The sequence below is a fragment of the Nannospalax galili genome, unplaced genomic scaffold (genome assembly GCF_000622305.1).
Source record: "Nannospalax galili isolate Female #2095 unplaced genomic scaffold, S.galili_v1.0 scaffold88, whole genome shotgun sequence".
In the NCBI taxonomy this organism is placed as follows: Eukaryota; Metazoa; Chordata; class Mammalia; order Rodentia; family Spalacidae; genus Nannospalax; species Nannospalax galili.
The window spans coordinates 1,063,887-1,084,043 of NW_008358908.1; the positions used below are offsets into that span (position 1 = coordinate 1,063,887).

Consider the following 20,157-nt stretch of genomic DNA (forward strand, 5'->3'; position numbering starts at 1 on the left):
AGATTCAACAACTGTTTCAGTATTTCTGGCTCCCTGAGGATGAAGTCTCTACGGGCTATCTCACCTTTTACATTTCAAGCCAAAGTGAATAGAATTTATATACTTAGTGGTAGTCAATAAATAGCATTAAGCCTCTTTCAATAATTAAAAAATAATTTCCTGACCTTAGACTCCATTGGTGCAAAGAGTTTTCCGGGAGTTTTAGTCTTTTGCTTGTCTGCAAGCAGACAACTTGGTCAGAACCAGCTGTGCATGTTTTACTCACTGTCTTCTATGACTTTCCAGGTAAATAAAATGGAGTAAATCATAAGTAAGTTGCATAAATCACTTGGAAAACAAAACAAGTCAATGACTCAATTGTAGCAACTACTTGATTAAACACTGAGGACTCTGTGGCTTATTCAATTTATTCATATCCAGCTCCCCACCCTCAACTTTGACTTTTACTGATGAAGGTAGAAGGGAAAGAAAACAGGTGAATCTATTCTGTTACTTGCTAAATGATCTAGGAATTTTGGGGCAGGCATGAGAGTTGAAAAGATAAAATTATGTATTTCTATTAATTATTAAAATTCAGAGAACTATATTTTAAATTTTGAGTTACTTGCCACTTTCTACAATGAAAATAAAGACATGTGAGCTCATGTGTTCTCTCTCTCTCTCTCTCTCTCTCTCTCTCTCTCTCTCTCTCTCTCTGCTAATTTCCAATTGAGGTAGACTTTGCTACCTCCTTGGCTTTTTATATTTGCTTTTGATTCATTAAAGACACATTTGCTGTTTCCAGTCTGCTCAAGGTTGGTGTTTCTGTTGGGAAAGTAAATGGCAAAAGACCACATGACTGGCAAAGGTAAACAGTCCTAAAGGGCACAGCTGTCGCTTGAGGGGGCGCGCCTGAGCTGGTAGAAAGGGGAAGCAGTGTGTGCAGGAGATGTTATTCAGGATGGGAGAAAAAAACCTCAAGGCCTGCTTTTCCTGTGACCGAAGTCTCTGTTTAGGCCCTCTGAAGGGCAGATGCCAAGGAGAATTAGAAATGCTGAAGTTTACTGCAGAATAATGCTTATGAAGGACAAAAGGGCCAGAGGCAGGAGAGGAGAGGTTCAGATCATGATGTGAATGGTTTCCACGGAGGAAGTGCAGGAAGGAAGAAGAGTCAGGCAGGGCGAGCTTCCGGCTGGAGGGCAGCTCAAGGAGTCTCTGCCACCCTGATGGGGAGATTAGGGAATCTTGTTTTCCAGGAGAGAAAGCCTCCATTGGGCCGGAGTATTGAGCCCCAAAGGAGGGCTGTTCCCCTACCCCATGCTGAGTCACTGGCTAATAGCAACTTATAGAAGCACAGCCTTGGGTTGAATGGTGCAGTGGCCTCAAAACTGTGGCAGTATAGCCAAACTGTTATTTAGTTTTAGCTGGATGTGGTGGCATATGCTTTCTTAATGCCAGGACTTGGGAGGCAGAGGCAGGGGATCTCTGTGAGATCGAGACCAGCCTGGTCTACATAGCAAGTTCCAGGCCAGCTGGGGCTACAGGGAGACCTTGTCTTTTAAAAAAAAAAAGGGAATATCGGGGGTGGGTTTGGACCTCCATGGGGTAGTGGCTCAGAGCTCAGCAGACCTCCAGAGACTGCTGATATCTGGCCTCCCTCTGGCCTTCAACTACCAGAGGGCCTAAGAAAATCTATCCCTCCATTCATATATAATGAAATAATTACCCCCATTTAAACCAAGATTTTCTCACAGGGAGATCTGAGCAATGTCAGCTGCCATACCCATAAATTATTAGTAACAGAAGTCAAGACAGGCAAGAAGTGGCAGAATCCATCTCAGATACCTGTGACTGTCCTCTCACATCATAGATAGTCATAAGCCACCAACGTGGCTTGTGGTGCTGTATGGGGATTCCTTTATCTCACAGCATGCTAAGGCTCTATGCAAAAGTGAGCCTGACCCGGTTAGGTTATTTTCCAGCTACCACACATGGCCCCAAATCCATGGAGAACAATTTACAACATGCTGATTCAACTTGTCAGAGCTGGAAGCTCCTTGGCAGACATGAGAACTATCTCACCTCTCAAATCTGTGCAGAAAGGGAAATTGATTCACTGATATTTTTGTTCTTTTTTCTTTTTATGGTGTTCGTTCTAAGTGCTGGAGGGTGTTGGCTTTTCTATGACTCAGAAGCATAAATCCTTTCCTAAGGTGAGGATTCATTTTTTAGAATGGAGGGAAATCTCTTCTAGTTTCACATTTTAAGTGTGAGAATTGGCTCCTCAGAACCAGTGGGTCCGTAAGGTTAAAGCAGAGGCACAGGACAGACCCATCACCAAACCATGAAGTACCAGAAGGTACTTTCTGTATACTCAGTAGGCAAATTCAATTTTATAAAAAAAGCTTTTTAAATTATTAGGCTACTCATGATTGAACACAATAATTTCACTTGTCATGAAAGTCATATGCTTACTTATTTTGACCAAAATGTTTACACCCCCTTTCCTCATGTTCTGCATCTCTGGGTCCAATGACCACAATTCTCTTCGTGTGAGTAACAAACTGGAGTCTGAGAGATCAAAGACCAAAAGGAACGTGAAATTTTATCTTCAGGTTAACAACTGGCCTCTCCTAGAATTTCATCTTTTCCACTTGCAAATTCCTGTGTGGGATGAGGTTGTCCTCAACAGACCCCTGGAACTAAATAGCATGTGTAGGTTTTCAAGGAATGATGGCACCATTGATACATCCAGATGGGTCTTGTCATACAGGTGGGCAACCTTAGATGGGACTGTGAAAATGAGGTTGGTAAAGATTGGGAACTTCTGTTTCATTACAGAACAACCTTATAAATTAAATGCCCTATTGTCACTCCAAATTGAGCTTTGTGTATCATGGGCTTGCAAACCTGGTTATGTTACTCACCAGCTCAGTGAAACTGAAATTATATTATTAAAAGGGAGTGTATTAATTACTTTCACACTGATGTGACCAAAAGCCCAACAAAACAGTCCATTGTGGTAGGGAAGGCATGGCAACTGGTGAGGCTCTTCTGTGGCAGTGGGAGCTTGTAGCATGATTTGTTCACAACATGGCAGAGCGGGAAGCAGAGCTATTTCTGGAAAGGGGGCTGGGCTATAACTCTTAAAGGCCTGTCTTTCATGACCTACCTCTTATCACCCAGGCCCCACAATCTCACAACACAGTGTCATAAGCTAGAAACCACATGTTCAAAAATTGTGACCCTGTGAGAGATATTTCAGATCCAAACAATAAGGGTCAGTTTGTTTGTCAGTGAGAGGATTGGACTTGCTTTCTTCCAATCCATACCACATCCTTTTGCTGGCGTGATCTTCCTGAAAAATAAATCTGATTCATCGTAGTCCTAAGCTTCCTCCCTTCATTGGCTTCATGTTACTCTAAGGTAAAGCTAAGCTACCCTTTCCAACACGATATGAAATGACCCCTCCTGACCTTTCTTGAGCAGCATTTCCTTAGCTCTTCTGGAATGCCACCCTAGTGCCTATGCTTTGTGATGGAAACTTATTGACTGATGCAGAGCTCTTGTCCTTTCTCACCTCTGACTCTTGGCTCATGCTACCCCTTATAATTAGACCAGTCCCCTCCTTCTTCCATTTGTCTATTTCTGTCTCTTCTGAGCCACAGGCACCTTCCTCTAGAATGTTTTCCTTGACCACCCACCCATACGATGTTTCCTATACACAAGCCCCTACACTGTAACACAGTGACCTGTGTTGCACAATTTGCCCCAGAAAACTCTAATTAGAAAATGCACCTTGGTCATTGCCTTATTTCTAGGTCCTAGCACAGGCCTAGCCATAGAAATGAACTTAAACATGTGAATGAAAGATTATTCTAATCTTTCTGCTTCTGATTCTTTGTGTGAAAAATAGTGTGCATCTCATCAGTCGCAATGAGGACGTCATGAGGCAGGGTACAAGAAGGCATTTTGCTGACAGAAGTTTCTATACCTGTGTAAGAAGGAAGGGTGGTGTCTCGTATTTTGTTGGAGCACTTTTAGAAGGTTGAGAAAGAAGGCGCTGGTGGACTTGGTGGTTAGACCAGTTCAATAACATTGTCAAAGGAACTGTTTTCTCACAAAGCACGGAATAGGGTTCAGTGGAGTTGTCCTTACTCCTTCTTTCTGGTATGTAGTTCCCCCTAAACCAGGGGTGTCAAACTGGCCTGTATACCAAATCTAGCCCACCTCCTGCTTTTGTACCACTAGTTAAGTTTTTTTGCAAAGTAACTGGTTAGATAAAATTAAGAGTATGCCATGACTTGAAAGATTACACATAATTTAAATTTGATTGGCCAGTTTTACTGAAATAAAGCCATGCTAATTTCTTGGCTAAGGCTGTTTGTACATTCCAGTGGCAGGTTTGAACACCTGTCATAGAGACCTTTCAGCTCCTAGAACCTAAAATATTTGCCCTCTGACCTTTAACAGGAGGCTTGCAGGCCCCTAATTATAAATCAGAACTTCCCTTTCTCCTCACAGTACTTACCACTATGGGCTCTAGGAACATTGGATATTTTCTTGCAGAACTAAAAAGAAAGAGTTGTTTCTTATTTATCCTAAAACAATCATATGGGAAGATATATGCATATATATGCAGAATGTTGCAGGATGCATTTCCAAAGATATTTAAGATATTTCATATTTAGGCATGTATCATGTGATTAATTTAGGAAAAAAAAATACTGGGTTCCCTTGCAAAATAACCCATTATGTGGTAACTATAAGAAAAGTCCTTCTGGTTTTCTGAGTTTCATATTTGAGTAAGAAATTTGTTCATATGTGTGTGACTTTACCGCAGCATAATTCTTCCTTCTAATTTTACCTTTTTAAAAGAAGTCAAGGAAAGAAACTGAAAGTCAAACCAGTTTCCACTTTAAAAATGAACTTCACCATTGTGCTGATGCTCTGTGATGGAAACTCGTTGAATAACTCAAAACTCCTGCATGCCTTGTCCTGTCTCAGCTCTAAATCTTTGCATTAATAGTAAAGTAATTCCATCACACAATTGGAAGAGCAGAGAGAAGCTAGAAAGCTCAACACTGTCCAAGGAGAGAAGACTGGCAAAGGAGGGATCTTATTAGGAAGTCGGGAGCTAGACCAATGAAAGAATTCCTCAGACACAGACGTTACTCTGTCAGGGAGAGACGCAAGGACATTTTTGTGGTAGCTAAATTGCTTCCTGCAAAATCCCTGTAACAGTTGACATCTGAACTTTGCTTTGTGTCCCTGTCTGGGTAGGAGAGCTGTCTGTGTTTGTCTGTGGAGGAGAAAAACATAAAACATCCCATCTACGCAGAAGTGAGGTACCATCTCCCAGAAGGCTTAGGCTCTGAGCTGCATTCCTGAGTTCCTCTGAAGCTGTACAAATCAAGTTTCCCAGAGCTGGAGATCAAGACAAGAAGTCTCCACGTTGTGAAATACTTTGACGTCTCTGTTTGGCACCACACTGTGTGTTTTGAAAAAACAGTTCCTTTGACAGTGATACAGACTGATCTCATCATCCTCCCTGCTCAACCTTTAGAAATTGCTCCAACAAAATATAAAACCCTCACTAGCATAATATGTCAAAACCAAATGCTAAGGTCAGAGAGAATAACATGAAGGACATATATGGAGTTTTGGTTTCACCACATGTATAACACACACTATGCTGTGTGTGTGATTTCACAATGTATTTTAAAACAATTTCATTTTTACTTGACACACACTAATTGGACATATTAATAGGGCATGTCATCTCACTATGTGTGTATAATCTGTAATGATCAGACCGGTGACTGCCAAATCTGTTGCCTCAGACGTTTATCATTTCACTTTGTTGGGAACATTCAAAATTCTCTCTATTGGTTATTTTGAAATATTCAAATTTTGATCAATGATAGTTTCCCACTGAACTACAGAAGACTGGAAATTATTACTCTTATCCAACAGTATTCCTGTAGCTATTAAAGTATTTTCCCTTGAACTCTTTAATTTGAAGGATTTTATTCAATTTTGAGGATTAACTTAACCCATTGTGCTGGATAGCTTTAGTTGTCAACTTGACACCCCTGGGTAGAGGGAATCTCAACTGGGGAATTGCCTCCATTGGACTGACCTGTGGCCATGTCAGTTCAATTCAAGGAAACCTATTCACAGTGTAGAATAACTGTGGGGGCATTTTCTTGATTGTTGAATGATATGGGAGGGCTCAGTCCACTGTGGGCCGTACCATACCTTGGCAGGTGGTCTTGGGTTGTATAAGAAAGCAGGCTGAGCACAGGCCAAAGAATCAAGCCAGTAAGTGGTGGTCCCCCATGGCCTGTGCTTCAGCTCCTGCCTCCTGGTTCCTGCCCTGAGTTCCTGTCTTGGGCTCCCTCAGTGATGAACTGTGATCCAGGGAATGTAAGTAAAATAAACCCTTTCCTCCCCAGGTTGATATTGGTCAGAGTGTTTTGTCACAGAAATAGAGAAGATAACTAAGACACCCATGCTGAATATTTCTATTATTTCACTCTTCACACCCCACCCTCATTTTTTGGCAATGTTTTTCAAAAGAAGTTTATAACCGCTAGAAATACTATGCATTGAAATTTCCCCTGTAATTTATAAGTCTCTTTATTATAGAACATGGTAAAATTTTGGCATCTATAAATATTTTCCTTTTAGGGTAAAGGCTAGATTTACGATGTAGAAATAAATTAACTTATATTGGGAAAAAGAATTTGGAAGATGCCTGTACTAATCAATGTCTGCTGAGAGAGAATCTGTTTTTTTTCCAGGAATGAGTCTCCTAATAGCTTTCCCAATCCTGTGGCCATCCCTAAACACATGTACATATGAGCAACATTAATGAACTGGTGTGCATGTGTGTGTGTGTGTGTGTATGTGTGTGTGTGTGTAAAAATAGATGATGTCATGAGTTTGAGAGTGGGTGAGGGAGTACATGGAGGAGCTGGAGTAGGGAGGAGTGGAAATGTTGTACTGTGTATTCATGTAAGAAATTCTCTAAAAACTAAAATTAAAATAAAACAATAATGACCCCATTTTATGTCACCCAGAAAAAAATAACATTATATAAACATAAGTTTAAATTCTATAGTTTTATGCATATATGTAGAGAGATCAAATAGAGATGTTTTCTTAAGGTAGATTATTATACAATAAAATTTATATTTATGTATTGTTCATTATATAATATAGGATACATTATATTAATGCAAAATTTATTAGAAATTAATAGTAGGAAAAGAAACAGAGAAATGTTTCTCCTGGCAAGTTACATTATTTACTATGTTTCCTCTTTATCTGCTGATCTCTAAATGCTCTGATCTCTTTTTAAATTTTATTATTCATGATTGACTCAATTCTTTTATGTCAGTAATTTGATTTGCAGATATAAGTGCTGTTTCTCATTTCTAAAACAATCATTCATTGTTAACAATGTTTAGGAATAACCACTTTCTAACTTGGTAGGTTGTTATCATCAGGACCTTAAAAAGTCATTGTTTTGTCTAGAAGGTTATACTTACTAGTAAATACTTAGTAAGTTATTCTACACTGTGAATAGGTTTCCTTGAATTCTTAAATTTTTTTTATTTGGCTCTCTGCCTTTGTTTCCTTCCTTATCATATAAGATTTATGTAAATGTCGCATCATTTCTTTTTTCATTATTCTTGTTTGAGTGGTTCTGTCCTGGCTCCCTACTTGTTCTGATGTACCGTCTGATTGTTTTTCCTGTTATCTGTGACAATCTATCATACTTTCTTTGACCTCAAATCTAGAGGCTGATGAGTGAATACCTTTGTGCTTTCTCCAGTCTCTATAAACCAAGAGAATCAAAATAGAGGAAGAGAGCCTGCCTGGGATATTTCCAGTCTTTGTAACAGACCTTGAGCCCTCTTTATCACACGGGTCTTTGTTCAAGACCCTGTGTTAGGATCTACTTGTAAGAGATGTTGGTCTTTGCTGTGGGAATGTAGCCTGGGCCCTTGCATGGTGTAGCTACTCTCTTTTTGGCAGAACCTAAACCTACTGTATTTTTCTTTCTCTACTAGCATCCCTTCCCTCACTGTCTCTTTTGAAAAGGGAACTGACAATGGGTAAGTTGGCTTCTCTCCAGGCTTGGTTTCATCAGTTCAATCCAGTCTCTGAAACACCTGTTTCATTTGACAGTTTGCTGCTTCTTACTGTTACTTGACAGCTTTCTAATCTTGTTGCATTAATCTAGACCCTTTTCCTTGTTTTGTGGGTGTAACTAATTTCTGATTTAGTCTTTAGACTTTATTTTTGTTGTTGTTATTTTGTTACATGCTAGGAAAGAAAATACCAAGACACTGTTACAGTCTGTAATCTTAAATGTTAAGCTAAGATACAGAAAAAGTTATGTTCAATAGATACAACAGATGACCTAATTGTAGGTAAAGTCTACAACTTAAAAGGGAAGAGGATATTGGTAAGAAAAACAAGGTGATAATTCAAGAAACTATAATAGAGAAAAACCTAAGAAAATAAATAACAATAGACAAGAGAGGAAGAAAATAATAAACAAGCACAAGTCTATTGCTTCTGATTATACCAGTAGCGGACTGCTTTGGGGGTAATATTGTCTGTTTGGACCAGGGGCACTGGTATTGGGAATGTATCATCATTGTATATTGAACTTGTGATCTGCAACTGAGTTTCCCACTTTTGAAAAAATAATTCTTCCTGTTCTAGGAAATAACTTAGCTGTTTTTATTCTAAAACTTTAAAGTTTCTGTTCAAAATAAAGTCTCATTTTCCTATGCAACTCTGACATTTTAACAGATGATGAAGCAACAACTTGAGTTTTAAAATTCATTTTGTAATCTGAGGTTTATTGGCCAATGTACCAACTATCCTGAGAGTGCCTATCACCCCGCTTCATAAACTGCATGCAGCCTTGGAGGGTACCAGGAAAGCAGAGAGCAGCTGAACATTGGGAGGGAGGAAATGATTAGTGTGGTGATGGAAACAAAATTAAACAGTGAAGAGAAGTGGATCTAGATCCTGGGTACAGGCAAGGGTGCGAAGAAGAACTCAAAGTCCTTGTAAGCATTTACTAAGGGCTGCTGAAGAAATTACAAAATGTCCAGTTGAAAGTCAGCAAATAGGAAACAGCCACAACATGACAAAAGTGGGCAGGAAACAAGACATTAAGGAGCAGAACAAAAAGTGGCTTATTCTCTATCACCTTTATTTTCTATTGATGGTGAGACGAGTCAGTTGTGAAATGGAAACTTGTAATGATGAGCGATAATTATTCATGATAGCTGTATTGAGAGAATACATAGACTAGACTATACTGATTTAAAAGTTAATATGAAGTTGAGAGGAGGTGGGAGTAGAAGGTAGATCAGGTAGGAGCTAGGGGAAGGAGTGGGGCAAATGCAATAAAAATACATTGTATGCATGCACAGAATTTTCAAAGAATTTATTGAAATATTGTATTTAAAACATTTTGATGGAATTTGACTAAAGTATGGTCTGTGAAGCCATCAAGAGCCAAGAAATGAATTAGGCTTAAGTCTATATAAAAAGTTATTTAGACAATTATTTCTCATTAATGATTTTGTTTCTTACAAGAAAGTGCTGCTCAGATGTAAGACTTCATATCCTGGTCTCCAATACTGTAGTGCCCACCTGTAGCTAAGGGAGGCAACCAGCTATTGTTCTAAAATGATGGATAAATTTGTTTTCTCCCCCATCTAGAAGCCTTTGAGAAGGAACTGACACTGATTCTAACCACTCCAACAGCTATCAAAATACCTAAAAGCAAATCCTGAACCCATCACTCTAGAGTCCGGCCTTGGAAGACAAAAGAAAAATGAGGAGGAAACCAACAGAGGAATGCTTGGAAGCCCTTGTCAAGAAATTCCAGTGGACTCTCATATGAACATTTGAAAATTGCCCTGTTCTGACTTTTTCCTAGTTCCCTATCTAGAACTTGTAATGCTAATTACTCTTGCCTTTACTTCTCCTTCACATCTCCTAGTCATGATTCAAGGACTTTCTTTTCCCCCTAGAGATAAGAGTTATGCAATTTGGGAGTTTTTAGATAGACTCACTGAAGGGGTACTCCAGTTGCCTCACCCTGTGTTCCTGTTCAGCATGGAAGAAGCCAGAGTGGTGTGCATCCCTATTGCCTACTGGCAGTTTGGGGAACCTCTTCAGAGGATGGTGTGATAAGAATAGGAGGTAGGGATTGGCTAGGCAGTTAGGGTAAAAGGACCCGAAAGAAAAGTAGCCCGTTTCTTGGCTAAAAGTCAAAATGTCCTTGGGCCTCTTAGCAACATACTCTGATCCAAAGGCCAAAAATGTTAAAAGTATTTGGGACCTTGTATCTAATCCTTAAAAGATTTTAGGGTTACCTCATCAGAGGGGGAATGTTAGAGTAGACAAAAGTCCCATAAAAATAAATAAATCAAAGAAGAAGAAAGTATATGGAGTTATCAGAAAAAAGTGATGGGGAGATATGGGAGGAGTTGGAGGGGAGGGACTGGGCATGGATTTGATCCAAACACCTTATATGAATGTATGAAATTCTCAATAAATTATTTATTTAAAGAAAAAAGAAAAAAAAAGAGACAAGAAATGAAACATGTTCTTGTTTTCTTTGCCTTTTGGCTAAGATCAAGTAAAGAAATGACACATTTCTACTGCTTTTGCAGTCCCTTACTTCTACATCCTCCTTGATTCATTTTTAAACAACTTTTTATCTTTTAAAAAAATTTTTGCTTTATTTTTATTTTGTGTCTGAATGTTATGCCTCCATATATGTAAGCGCACCTGTGTTGTGCAGTGCCTGAGGAGGACAGAAGAGAGTGTCATCACATTCCTTGGAACTGGAGTTATAGATGGTTGTTAGCTACTGTATGGCTGCTAGGAACTGAACCCAGGTCCTCTGCATGAGCAGACAGTGCTCTTAATCACTGAGCCATCTCTCCAGTCTTCTTTGCAGAAGATTTTTTTACATTTTTTGATAAAAAATACATAAAATGAAGCTGGTATGATGGTGCACACCTTTAATCCTGCATCCTGGAAGCAGAGGCAGGTGGACCTGTAAGTTTGAAGCCAGCATGGTCTACAAAGTGAGGTCCAGGGCAGTCCTCAAAGTGAGCTCCAGGTCAGCCAGGGCTACGTAGTGAAACCTTGTCTCAAAAAACCAACAAAACCCCATAAAAGTAATTTGTGGTTATCATGGCTTCATTGCAATATTTTCACACACACACACACACACACACGCAGACACAGACACACACACACACAGATACAGACACACACACATGTAGACAGACACATAGATACACACACACATACACACACACACTTTCATGTACTTTGATCTTATTTACCTTCTCCCACAACCTCTATGGCCCCTTCTCCTCTCCTGCAAATACTTTAAAAACATTGGACCCAGTAAGTTATTAAAAGAGAGAGGGAGGGAGATGCAAAATTAGGTGGATAAGGAAGGTGAACCTTGGAGAAATTGGAGGAGGGGGTAGTGAGTATGATCAAAATACTCAAATTCTCAAAGAACTAATAAAAAGAAGGGGAAAACCTGGAAAATGTTCATATTTTAGACATACTAATCAAAGTCACTTTGAAGTCTGTACCTATTAACTCTAATATCTGAATTACTTTTGTCTTTACCCCCTTAGTTTTTCAGTTGTTAGTCTGATGGTGGAGTTTATCTTGTAAGTTTTGACTGAATGCTAGACATGACATGTGAAAGCCACTCTAAATAGCTTTCCTCCTCTCAGAGGGTTGAGAACAGGCCACTGCCTTAATACAGACTGGGACTATTCTAATTTGAGGCAGAGTTTAGGCCTAGGTAAAGGTGTGTTTATTTAAGGTGGAGCCCTTCAGAGGGTTTATCAAGTACACTTGCTTCATTAACTCTGAAGTTCTATTTTTTGTATCCTTGTCTCCTTGAAATAGTGAATGTATGGGTTATGATCTTAGTTCTCTACCAGTGCTTACAAATTTGCAAATACCATGGATAAAGGCATCACTGCTTAGCTGTGATTTCTGTTTCTATAATCTTGACCCTTCAAGTACTGACTGTCTTGGTAGTTGTGTGGTACCTGCACACACAGACACACAGATTCATGAACACACACACAACTGAACTCTTTCTTATCATGCATGCTATTAGATTGTGGCTTTATTACTTCATAATTAACCCATTTATTCTAATTAGAAATCTGAATGTCACCTTTATTTTCTCTTTCAATGCCCAAATATAAGAAATCACCAACTTCTATTCTGTTTTCTTAGTATTTTTCTCATCTCTCCCCTTTCCTATATTTTCAATACCAAACTTATGAATCACAGGCATACAGGAAGGAGAAGAATCCCAAGATAATGGCATGGACCAGGTCTTCAACAGAATCATGGAAGAAAATTTCCCCAAATTAAAGAAAGACATGCCCATACAAATACAAGAAGCATATAGAACACCAAACAAACAGGACCAGAAAAGAAACTCTCCACGGAACATCACAGTTAAAACACTAAATGTATAAAACAAAGAGACAATACTGAAAACTGTGAAAGAGAAACAACAAGTCACATATAAAGGAAAACCCATTAGGATTACAGCTCACTTTTCAGTGCAAACTATGAAAGCCAGAAGAGCCTGGACCAAAATATTCGAGCAGCCTTGACACCCATGAGAACAACAGAGCAGCACCCATGAGAACGGAGGAGCAGCCACCGCTGGTGGTGACCACAACTATACCAAGGAGTTGCGGAAAGAAATGCAATGAAGGTATAACTGTGGAAAAGTACAGCTATATGAAGAATGTAAACAGAAATAAAAATGACAGGTTTCAATACTCATCTTTCATTAATAACTTTAAATATTAACAGACTGAACTTCCCAGTCAAAAGACACAGACTAGGTGAATGGATTAAGAAACAAAACCCATCTTTTTGTTGTCTGCGAGAAACTCATCTCACATTCAAGGACAGACACTACCTTAAGGTGAAAGGATGAAAAAAAATATACCAAGCTAATGGTAAGAAAAAAGCAGGCATTACAATTCTAATATCTGACAATATAGACTTTAAACTAAAACTAATCAGAAAAGACAAAGAGGGCCACTTCATTTTGACCAAAGGAACAATGAATCAAGAAGATATTACAATCATGAAATATTCATCAAACTCTAGTGCACCTAACTTCATAAAAACAATACTACAGGACTTTAAGACCCAGATTAACCCCAACTCATTAATAGGAGGGGACTTCAATACCCCACTGTCTCCATTAGATATGTCAACATGGCAGAGAGTTAACAGAGAGACATCTGAATTAAACAATACCATATATCAAATGGACTTAACAGACATCTACTGAGTATTCCACCCAAGCATCAAAGGACATACTTTCTATTCAGCACCCCATGGAACCTTCTCCAAAATCGACCATATACTGGGGCACAAAACAAACCTCAACAAATACAAAAAGATTGAAATAATTCCATGCATTCTATCAGACCAAAAAGCAATGAAGCTTACAATCAACACCTGAAGAAGCCCTGATCACCACATGAACACATGGAGATTAAACAACACACTCCTAAATGATGAATGGGTCAAAAGAGAAATTAAGAAAGAAACCATTTCAATTTGAAACTCAACATTTATTGTCTTTGAGAAATGATGTACCAAACAATGAGCAAATTTTCAGACTGGAATGTGGAAGTCATAGTTCATTTGAAATCTATCACATCCTATGGCCAAACCATCCTGAATATGCCTGCTCTTGTCTGAAGTCTGTCATAGCCATGTCCAAGTTCTGAGGATTTTAATCTCTGAATCCTATGCCCTAAGTTTAGAGCTTGAAGCTCCAGCCAAAGCTTAATCATCATGAGTCCACTCTGGATAGATAATAAAAAGAGGGATCAAAACTTCATACAAACCCCAGCAACATGAGGGAATACTGGTTAAGGAGAGGGAAATTTTTCTCACAAATTCTGTTGCAGGTTTATTCTAGGGAAAAAATTCACAGTGATATTTTAAAAAAATGCACAAGTCGGTTGATCACAGCTACCATGACCTGTTGGATGAAATCCATCATACTGTCTTGAGACTCTTTCATGAAGACTAATGAATAACTTGAAGCAAGCTTTCCCCTAGCAAAAGAAACTTCACCTGAATTACTGTCTTAATTTTGTCTGTGTCTATTTTGGTAACAAAAGTCTTATCAAATGACTCAGTGATTTCTGAAGTCTTATCACTCACAACAGCTTTATGGATAGTGGAGTGAACAAAGAATCTTAGAGGGGAAGCACTGAGCAGATCTTAGAGTGAGAACAAATGGATGTCTTGAAAGAAGCATCTACCAATGGCAGGGCTGGGTAAGCTATTTTTGTAAAGGCCTAGATCTTAATTTATGAGTGAGTGCAAATCAGATACCATTTTATAGTGTTCTTTCAAGAAAACTCGCCAGGAATTCCTTAGTGAAGCAGAGGATCTTTCTGTAATATAAACCATTCCAAATTTGGGAAAGCGTGATAGAGTTTCAATAGCCTGCTAAAATCATGTTTTGATCTTAGGAATGGTGCACTTGGCCTTTTAGTAAAGGGGCTGACTTTTTAAAAGAAAGAGAATCTGATCTGTGCCCTGAGTAGAAACATTTACTAAAAGGCAACTGATCTTAGGGCACAGCCCAAGGCCTGGGTGGATTTTACCATCTTGCTTTAGAGAAGAACACTGAGAACCCCTGAGGCCTCATCATCAGAAAATCCATAGCTCCTGCGGTGAAAAGGATTAAGAGCAGCCATCTTCATACCATTGCTGCACATTGCTGAATCTGGAAAACCTTGGTGCTGTCCCAATTAAATCAGGGTATTTATGTTGGGAACTTCAAGGCATTGGTAGTTTTGAAAATTTCCCAAGTGATTCCAATGTGCAACTAATGTTCAGCAGTTCCTAGCAGAATAGGGATTCTTGCCATAGGTGCATTTTAGCATCACCTGGAGAGAATCAGAAAGACTATCAAGGCTTGAGCATCCCTGATAACAACTGAAGCAAAGTGTGCAAGGGTAGGGCATGGAAGGTTCTTGGCTGACCATTGGGGAGCATAGGCATAGCTCCAGACCTAGCAGCACCAGCATCATCAGGAAACTATCTAGCTATGCAAACTCAAGGGCTCCCAACACACATGATGGAACCACAATGCCCAGCAATGAAACCTAGCCCTCTATATTTTAACAAACTTTCTGGGGGATTTTGAGACATGCTGAAGTTTGAGAAATGCTACTACAGTAAACAATAGCTGGATCCTAGATCCTGGGACTAGACTGCCTAGGTTTGAATCTTCAGTCTTTCCCATAGGGTGTGATAAAGGCAAGTTAACTCTCTTGCACCTTTCTTCCTTTCTGCTGTGGGAATAATATTTATGGTTCTTTCAATGGATTGTTCAATTGCGGTAATTAGTATTTAACCAGGACCCAGCATATGTTAATATCATGTAGTGCTTGTTAGTAAGCATGTACATGTGTTTCTCTAAAGAAGTATGACCTGATAATGATATTAAAGAAACATTATTTGTTACTGAACAAAAGCTTGAGGTAGGCTCTGTCTTGTCATGGCTAGTATCTCAAAGTCTTTTTGAGTCAATGGACCATCCTCCCTACAGAGAAGAATTTGTATCCAAAAGCTCATCCTCCCTGAAGGCAAATTTCCTGAGGATGCTCTTCTGTAAAGAGAAATATTAAATATAAAGGTAATCTTACATTCTATAGGGCTGCCTTCTATTTGTTTCCTATATGTAAATAAATTTTAAATGAGATGGAGGAGGTGGCAAAGTCAATACCTGGAAAAGCAGGCCATGTTTCAGAGCAGGTGGAGGGAAATGACCTCGGCCGCAGCTGAAGCTCACAGAATGGTTGTCGATAGCTGGTGCACTAATTGCATCCCCAAACATTTCTGTGAAGAAGGTTAAGAGACCAGTTGAAATAAAATAAGAATGTTTTGGGGTCCTGAAGGAAGTATAACATTCTGCAGCTATTCCAGAACCGATTCTCCTAAAGAAAGTGCCAGCAACTAGCAGTAATGACACCTGTGAACTCAAGAAACACTCCCTGAGAAGAAGACAGAAATGGGGGTCTCTTCCTGCAAGCCCTCCATCTGCCTGTCGAAAGGGTGGGTTGATATGGCACAGCCACGCCTTGCATACTGGATTCCCTCCAAAGCTAGTTTGTCATCCTTTCATGAATCTTACCTCTGTTTCCCCTTAAGCTATGATCTCTCGATGTCACACAATACCAGCTGACTCCATGGAATGCGCAAGCAATTGTACATCTCTGCCCTTGCTGCAGCCTCTGAATTTTTCAAATAAAAACTGCTCCTTCTTAAGGAGCAGGCTCATCTTTTATACATTTTTCTGTTTGCTCCATGGTTCTTAATGCGTAGTTCTCGATGACTGGTTGCTCTTCCTGTTTTCCTTTTTAATCTTGGTTGCCTAGAAACTCAGACTTAAATATGAGTTTAATTACAGAAACAATTTTGTTGCTGATTCAATTAATTTGTCATATCTTTTACATAGTTTCAATTTTCTTTATTTAAACTTTAAGAGAACCGGGATATCAATTTATTAAAAGAAAGATTTAATTCTTTTTAGGCCAATTGAAATCTTTCTTTTGTCCCAAACTATATTTAATGTCCTATATATTTCTAAAATACTGTATGATTTAAGGAAGTTCATATTCTGGTGTGTGTATATAAATATGTATATATATTTCAAAGGAGTTTTAATATTATGTATATAGTACAGAGTATAAAACTGTTTAAAAATGTCTATAAAACAATCACATATATGGTATTGTATATATATAATTTATAAACATATATAGAGCTTATATTTATTTCATATAGAAGATACTATAGAACATGTTTATGCATATACATATATGCTAATACATTGCATGTTTGTGTGCATTTTTAGGGAATGTCTCTGACTTTCATCAGTTTATCCAAAGAATTTATGACTATCTTCTTGCCTTCTACAAAGCCAGAGTTAAAAATTATTGTTTGGGGGGCTCAGGAGATGGCTCAGCAGTTAAGAGAAATTGCTACTCTTCCAGAGGACCTCAGTTTGGTTCCCAACACCACCATCAGGCAGCTCACAACTGTCTGTAACTCCAGCTCCAGGGGGTACAACTCCTTCTGACTTCCACGGACACCTGCATTCATGTGAACACACACACACACACACACACACACACACACACACACACATGGAAGGTGCCTGGAAGTAAATATCCAATAATATAATCTGTGATGGTTAATCTTGATTTGCAACTTTGTAAGATTTAGAACCACCATGGAAATAAACCTCTGGGCATGTCTGTGAGGGAGTTTCTAGACTGAGTTATTGAGGTGGGAATTCCTACCCTAGATGTGGGTGGCACTTTTGGATGTGCTGAAGTTCTAGAATTAATGAAAAGAAAGCAAGCTGAGCACAGGCATTCATGTCTCTCTGCTTTATAACTACAGATACAATGTGACCAGCTGCCTGAACATTCCTGCTGTACCCTTAAACTGTGAGCAGAAAGAAATGTTTGCCTTCCTTATGTTGATTTTTGTCAGGTATTTTGATCACAGCAATAAGAAGAGTAATACGTGGGCCCCTCACAGTTTTGTGCTGTTCTTCCCCTGAGTCAGTGGGGATAATCATCCTTCTTTTTTTCCTTTTCTAAAAATTGTTCTTCTGGCCACTCAAGTAGATGAATGGCAGTTAATCAGTTCAAAGCAAGACACAACTGGCTGGTTTGGATCCCAAAGGAGGGCACAGAGGGTTATGGCTGGAAGGAGGTCAGAGCTCAGCTGGTGAGCCTTGCTTCTGAACAAGCTGAGGCTGAGGAAGCAGACTTGCCATCACCCTGCCCTTCTTGGCGTTCTCAGGGAGGGGCTGTGTGACAGGCAAGGTATAGCCCTCAGCACAGAGGTGCCTGCTCAGTGCGGTTCTAGTTAGCTTTCTGTTCTTGTGGTAAAACACTGACAAAAGCCAACTTGAGGAGGAAAGAGTTTATTTGGCTTATACTTCCGTAGTCACAGTTCACCATCAAGGAAAGTCAGGACAGGAGCTGAGGCAGGACCCTGGAGGCAGGAACTAAAGACAAAGGAACGGTGCTTACTGGCTTACTCCTCTGGCCTGTGCTCAGCCTGCTTTCTTATACAACCCACAGCTGTGGGACCTCCTATGTCATTCAGTAACCAAGAAAATGCCTCACAGACATGCCTGCAGACCAGTCTGATAGAAGAAATTCTTCAATTGAGGTTGCCTCCTCCCAGGTGACTCTAGTTTCTGTCAGGTTGAGAAAAAAATTAACCAGCACAATTAATTGAGTCTGTCAACTTGACACACAAACATATCATTTTAAGTCATAACATTTCTTTCCTTGTTTGTCCCTAAGATCTCAGGTTAATATCATAATATAAAATACAGTTCAACTTTAAAATCCCACAGTCTTTAAAAATTCAAACACTAAGTTAAAAGATTAATTTAATCTTGTAGCTTATAGTTCATTATGGAAGGAAGTCAGGGCAGGAACTCAGGCAAGAACCTGGAGTCAGGAGCTGAAGTAGAGACCAAGGAACATGGCTTACTGAATTGCTCCTCTGGCCTGTGCTCAGCCTGCTTCCTTAAATTACCCAGGACCACCCATAGTGGGCTGGGCCCTCCCACATCAATCAACAATCAAGAAAATGTCTCACAGACATGCCCACAGGCCAGTTTGATGGAGGAAACTCCTCAATTGAGGCTCCCTTTTACCAGGTGACTCTAATTTGTGTCAAATTGACAAAAAAACAAACAACAACAACAAAAAACCCCACACCAACCAGTATTGGAGTCATCTGGCAGCAGGGTGCTGGGCTAGACACTCTTAAGCAGCAGCAATACTTATAAGCTCAGGAAGCTGGTGTCATATCAGAAATTAGCTTGAGGTAAGTATGAGTCACAACAGCACTGAACAACCTCTGAATCTCCCAGGAAAGGGTCTGCCTGGTCAAAGGGCAGCACATGCACGGCCTCCAAGGCTAGTCCTAAAGCTAGGGGAAAGCCCAGGTTTCCCCACCAAGTCTCCAGTTTCCCATAAGAGAAATCACTCTATGCAGGAAGCTCTTATCAGATTGAGATAGTGTTCATCAAAGATGCTTGGCTAGGAGCTCCTGAGACCCTCAGGATGCATCTCTAGTGAGGCATGTGCAGTATGTGGTCATCCCCTGCTCATCAGTCTCACCAGAGAAGCACAGCCTTGGTTTGTTCCTCAGTAACAAGAGCATACTAAGTCACTTACCCTTTACTTTCCCAGTAAGAGGAACTTGGGTTTTCATGCTTTTTCTGCTTCACTCTCTCCTCTCAAAGGCGGTGGAGTGGTTTCTCCAATAGGGGAAGTCTTGAAAAGAGCTTGTAAGTGAAGGATCATCTCTCCCCATGCTTCCCTCTGACTTTGGGGTCAACCTGTCTCAGAGGTCACTTATTCTGATCCCCTCGGTTCTTTCTACTGGGGCAGACTTCTTGAGGGGCGGGGGGGGGGGGTTGCACAGGAGTTATACAGCACTGTTGTGAATACACTTAGCTTTGGAATATGATGTTGTCACACTCAGTTGGTCCTCTCATCTGAGCCATAGTTTCATAGTTTCCAGTAGATTCATCAGCAACAAAGGGATAGCTCAGTCTTCATCTGCCCGATTCCATATCTGTTCCTATATTTCTATTTCTTCTGTGCCGGTAGCACAGGCATGCTTTGTATTGGCTCTTTAAAATTCCAATTTATTTTTTGTGTGTGTGTGTTGGGGGGGCAGGGGTCAATGTCAGATGCCTTCCTTAATCACTCTTCACTTTATTCTTTGAGATGAGTTTTCTTTGTTAAAGTATTTTATTTATTATTATTTTATTATTATTAATATTATTGTGTGTGTGTGTGTATTGCCTACATGTATTTAAGTGCACCCATGTCATGCAATACCCAAAGACAGCAGAAGAGGGTGTTGAATTACCCTGGAACTGGAGTCATGAACCATTGTTAGCTGCCATGTGGGTACTAGGAATCAAACCTGGGTCATCTGCAAGAGCAGCCAGTGCTCTTAACAGCTGAGCCATCTCTCCAGCCCTGA

The 20,157-nt window shown here is 39.7% G+C and overlaps 1 long non-coding RNA gene across 1 annotated transcript in view; it reads right to left on the reverse strand.

The window, feature by feature from the left end:
- Positions 1–16,362, reverse strand: part of LOC115068331 — a 21,282-nt gene extending 4,920 nt beyond the window's left edge. The window contains exons 1-2 of the long non-coding RNA XR_003847697.1: positions 16,259–16,362; positions 15,851–15,963 (exon numbers count right to left, since the gene is read on the reverse strand). This is a non-coding gene — a long non-coding RNA (uncharacterized LOC115068331). The remainder of the gene's footprint in view (positions 1–15,850; positions 15,964–16,258) is intronic.
- Between the last annotated feature and the right edge of the window lie 3,795 nt (positions 16,363–20,157).